The sequence below is a fragment of the Humulus lupulus genome, chromosome 5, assembly GCF_963169125.1.
Source record: "Humulus lupulus chromosome 5, drHumLupu1.1, whole genome shotgun sequence".
Taxonomy (NCBI): Eukaryota; Viridiplantae; Streptophyta; class Magnoliopsida; order Rosales; family Cannabaceae; genus Humulus; species Humulus lupulus.
The window spans coordinates 158367246-158372964 of record NC_084797.1 but is presented as its reverse complement, the minus strand read 5'-3'; the positions used below and the strand labels follow the sequence as shown (position 1 = coordinate 158372964).

The following is a 5719-nucleotide window of genomic DNA, read 5'->3' as shown; positions in this document are numbered from 1 at the left end:
GGAATTTTCTTCTTCAAATATCTTCTTTCATCTTAAATATCATGTATTTTGGATTGTTAGCACATATTTGCACTTTGTTCTTCATTAGTGCAAAAACATAATATTCTTTGTGTAAGATGTGTCATTAAATTGTACACATCCATGCTTAGAACAAAAATATTATGTTTTGCCTTATAAATAATGTTCATTGATTTATTTGTTATTTCATTAGATTGATTTACACTAAATGCTTTGAAATTATAAATTTGAAAAGTGAAGAAAAATCCTATTTTTTTTAGAAGTAATTTGTGCTTAAAATTATAAATCTATTTAGAAAATAATAGTTTGATTTATTTTAACTATCACTAAAAATTGGGAATCAATATACTAATAAATATTATTAAAATTACATTTTGTGGATTCTAGTATCTTAATAATCTTTTCTTTTAACACGTATTTTCAACTCATTATTGCTTTATTTTTATTCTCTTAAATAGCTTTATTTTTCAATCTTTTATTTTATGTTCATAATATTAAAACTCATCAATCTTTGGAACTAGGTTAGAATTTATTACTTTTGATTTAAAATAGTTTTCTCTTTTCAATTTTAGACAACTCCTTTGGGTTTGACATCCTTGCTTACACGATCACTATTCTTTATGATCGATTCGTGTGCTTGCGATTTATAAATTTTTAAACATACCCGTTTTGGGTCCATCAATTAGCCAACTTTTGGTCTAATACCTCGATTAGCGAGCTAATGATACATTTTAAAATCACATGGTATCGACTATAGGGTAGTTGGGCATTACAACTTGGTATCAAAGCATGCCAAGGTTTATGGTTCCTAGAGGTTGACCAACCATGTACGCTCGCTGCCAGAGACAAGCTCGACTCAGAGTTGGTTGATATTAAATACAATATTTGTTTAATTGTTTATTTTAGTTGCCTTATATGCTAGAATAGGGAGCATGATAGACATGTTTGTGTTTTTTGTGGGATTGAGGTTTATTGAGTGATGCATGAGTATTTTGGATTTGTATCCTGGTATGTGTAATATATGGCTATTGTGTTGTTTGGCCTTGTTATGGTATAGTGTTGGATAAGAGTATCGAGGCTGGTAAGCCAGGTTTTCGGCTGTAGATAGATTTGGAAGTTTCGTATCCAAGGCAGTCAATTGGATCAGGTAGTGTGAATGATGGTAGGTGTGGCCAGAATCATTCGTTGGCCCTAAGATTGGTGACAAGTGTTTGCTAGCATGCATGCAGGATTATAAAGGCAAGAGGAAGAGATTAGGTGATTGAGACAACAGGTTCTGTCAGGGAACGCTATCTTGTGGGAGTTGGCAACAATGGCACCAGTTACGACCTAACTTAAGGGTGGAAACATATGAGAAATATTATATGAAATATTTCAGAAGTGTTAACCTCCAGTCTCTAAGGGAGGTTTGGACCCGTTTAATGTTGAACAGTGGACGGGCATGGTTAGCTTTGTCCTCGGCTATATAGGAGCGAAAGGCTGTGATAGGGTGGCTTGTGTAACGACCCGGATTTTCAAGACTCGATAATGCGGAAATATAAATGTTTTCATTTAACAAAATGTCTCAAAAACCCGTATAAAAAAAAAACTTTTTAAAAAGTCGTATGGCCATACTTAACATTTAGTTACAAACATTTTTTTATAAAGAGTAGAGTGAGCCTTGCTTAGGAAAATTACACAACATTTCCAAAAATAAAACGGCTTCCCAAAAGGTCGGTCCACATGTACATTTGCAAGGAAGACTCCAACCCTCACTGCTCTGCCTTGCCCTTGCCATTACCTACAACATGAAACAACTAGGTAAGCGAAAACGCTTAGTAAGATCAACTTCCAAACAAAGCAGATAGAGAAATAGGGATCCGGACCCATCCGGACCTTACACAATCAATTTCAAGAACGCTAAAGCGTCCTGGCAAACTTATGGTCATGCCTGATAACCAAGGATAAATTAATTCACATCTAGATAAAAATCCTGCACTCAGAAAATCCCAGAACAAGCAGATATATTATATCGCAACTAATTCTTATCAACAAATATATCCCTGCACTCAGAAAAATCCCAGAACAAGCAAATATATTATATCACAACTATATCTTATCAACAATTATATCCCTGCACTCAGAAAAATCCCAGAGCAAGCAGATATATTATATCACCACATAATTCGAGACCAACGCTCGACAATTTCCAACAATTCATGCGTAACGCGCCCTCCAACATAATTGCTAATCTGTAAAAGAGAACTGAGTCCCCACACTAAGATCTAGCCAATAAATATTCTCATCAAGGGTAACTATCGTGTTACCTAGGGCATCGCTACATATTCAAGAGTGTAATCCAATTTACACGGTTTTACGGAGACTTCTATGTTAATCAGTGGTGCTGGTGAGCAGCTGCCCCTAGGGTGTTCAACCTCACTCAATCTTGGCAACCCCTAGTATCTCTAGGCACTCTCACGGAATGGCCAATATTCACGGCTGCTATCCGGGAATAACTTATCAGAGCACTTGCTCGGATTCTAACCGTCCAATGATTAAGTAAGCATGAAGGCCCCTAGGTCCCATTTATCTTGGCGCCCCTAGGTTTAACCAGCTTATCCTCATCTCATGGCCACTCGTCGCGGTAATGAACCGGACATAAATAAAATCAAGCAGTGTGACGGGGATCAACCGTCTAGGATATGACGGACTTCTACCGTTCATATTTTCTAAATCAGCACTCACTAGACTAACGTCTCTAAGCAACTTTCTATGACAGCTTATGTATATGCATGTATCCCTATACTAACATACAAGACAATAATCATTTCATGTTGCAGCCATACAATATAAGTTGACTTACTTGGAGTCCTTAGCGCTCAGCAGGTTTTCACCCTCCAACGTTCAGTCCAGTTACGCTTAGCCAATACTGTAGTTATCCATACAGTATACTCGAATTAATTATGGCACTCATAATTCATTATTATTATTTTGGGCAGTTTGGTCATTTTAATAAAAGTCATTTGTAAGGATTTATAATCCTTATTTGGTTTTAAACCTATTAAGGAAAGTCATACAAAATATTCGAGACTAAACCCTAAGTCTCGGGGAGACCTATCCTAAGGTCTCGATACCTAGGCTCGGGTATCACAATGGTATTTCCCCACAACCCGCTAAAAATCTTATTCTTTCAAGGTATCACTATTAACCCGCACTTTCGACTAGTCGGTTAAAATATGTAAGATTTTAGCCGGTATTATATCCAGAAAATACAAATAAATTCCTTAATTATTTTTAAAGAAAATAAACTCCTTAAATTTTCCTTTTATTTTTCTTAAGGTTTTAATATCTAAAAACCGTTTTAAGAAAATTGCCTAATTTGTCTTAATTAGGAAAACCGTTATAAATTTCTCATCTTGACTAATTAATTTTCCAAAAGCAATTAATCAATTTTACTTACTAGAAAAATAATTCATTTAAACTCAAAGGGGTAATTTTAGTGAAAATATGATTTCAAGACTTACCAGTTTATATCTTGAAATAAACAAAATTTTACTTTTTACCTTATGTTCCAAAATCTCATTTTTACTCTAAGTGTGAAAAACCTATTTGTTCACATTTTTAACTACATACTTCGTTAGTTCATAATTTGAAATTTACTTACCCAATTGTTACCAAAATTTCCCAATTCCATTTTTGTTATGCCATTTAGGTCTTTGTAAAATCTTAGGTCAAAATGAGCATTTTTGATTGGTGAAATCATTTTCCAACAATGAGGTAAAAATGACCTTATTTTCAAGTTCTTATTTTTCCCAAACTTTGACAGTTAATAACTTTCAAACCGTTCAATATTTTCTTACCAAATTTTATAGTGGAATAATAGGTTATGCCATAAATATGTCCACAAAATTTTAGAAAAAACTGGGTTCATTTTCCCTATACAGTGGCTGTCCAAACTTGGTTCCGAAAATAAGAATACGAAAAAACAGTTTTTTACCTAAACTTTGAAATAGCATAACTTACTCATTTCTAAACATTTTTTAGTGTTTCAAAAGCTCAATTTTATGTACTCAATCTCAAAAACATCACAGTAAAATTTAATTTTACAAAAACAATATACAGTGGCTGCTTGACCCCTTGGAAGTCACAGCTTAAAACATGTTTTTTTTTTTTAGGGTATCCTACAAAACCCTTGGGGGTTTTGGTTCCCATTTTCAAAAATCAATACACATGCATCATAAAAATTATTAAACAACTACCATAACCTTATTACATCACCAACAAGAAACTTTAAGCATTAGATATACAAAATAATGCTTAAAACTAAAAAATCCCTACAACAAAATCATCAAAAGTAAACTTTTTACCTCTTTGGTGTTCTTGCTTAAGGTTTGGACCTTCCTATAGCTTTGGCTCCTCAAAAACCTTTCAAAATCCCTAACCAACTTCCCCCCAACAACATAGGTAATTAGCTATTTGAAACTCTATGATTAAAACTTGACAAAAGCCTAGGTTAATGAAACTTTACCTTAGGGAAAACCCTTCCTAGACCAAGACTTAGCTTCCAAGTTTCTTTGGTGTTCTTGGGGTTGAAAATGGAGAGAACACTTGAGAGAGTCTTCAAAAATCAGATGAGAGTGAATGAGGGAGGGAGAGTGGTCGGATTTGGGGGTTAGAATGGCTCACACAACTCTTCAAAATATCACAAAACATTTGAGTGCTTTTCTACCCACTTGCCCACTTGACTTCTTAATTAAATGGGATTTGAATTTATAAAATTGGGTTCACACCACTCTAAAATAGCACATGGCCAGCCACCCTTTTCCATATATGTGACCATTAATTTTTTTTTTTATAAAGGTTAATAAAGGTTTCATAAGAAGAAAAGTCCAAATTGACTTTTGACACCTTTTTTTTTTTTTTCTCATTAAGTTTTAATCACCAAACTTAACATTAATTAATTAAATTAAATGTCTCTCACATTTAATTTAATTAATCACATAATAAAATTTAACCTAAGGTCCATTCATGGAATAAAATTCCCCATTTCGGTAAAATTAGGCATTTAACACAAAATGCCCTAAAATTTCCATTTTCTTTTAGGTTTATTGTTTTTGACCAAACTTTAACTTTTATGAATGTATTTTATGCCCAAAATATAATTGCCATGATTTTTCATTTTATTTTCCGAGATTTTTACCCGATCAGGGTTTTTGTGTCGGTCCAGGACCGAAAGTCTTATCTTGACTTTTAAAATCACAAAATTCATATTTTGGCTAGCAATAACTCATGGACTACTTACAAACAAAATATAATATTATTTAAAATAATATTCTTAACCCGGGGGAAAAATCCCGACCCGAGTCGTTTAAAGGTACCCGAAAATGCAGGACGTTACAGCTTGTGCCACACACATATTGTACGAGGATGCCCGAACATGGTGGGAAGTTGTACCCAGGCTCAGAATATTGTCATGGTGGGTAGGAAGGAAACTCAGACAATGGTTCAACGAGAGGAATTCAGTGACACAATTTGAGTAGCAAAGACCGGTGAGATTTTGAACTCGATTCAGGATAGTAAGATAGTGACGGAGTATGTCAGTGAGTTTCATAGATCGACCAAATTCGTATTTGATTTGGTACCAAAAGACGTGGTTGGAAGGAGCAATTCACTTGAGGACTGAACCCTGGGATGGCCCAGGGTGTTAGGATCACTCCAGTAT

At 34.4% G+C, this 5719-nt stretch overlaps 1 long non-coding RNA gene across 2 annotated transcripts; it reads right to left on the bottom strand.

Annotated features, from left to right (window-relative positions):
• Positions 1-1554: 1554 nt before the first annotated feature.
• Positions 1555-4949, bottom strand: LOC133780682 (uncharacterized). Of its 2 annotated transcripts, XR_009869508.1 has the most exons (4): positions 4526-4949; positions 4365-4442; positions 2861-2926; positions 1555-1798 (listed from the first exon to the last, which is right to left on the bottom strand). It is a non-coding gene; the product is annotated as an uncharacterized LOC133780682 (long non-coding RNA). The 2 variants fall into 2 exon arrangements; XR_009869509.1 differs by lacking the exon at positions 2861-2926.
• Positions 4950-5719: the final 770 nt, after the last annotated feature.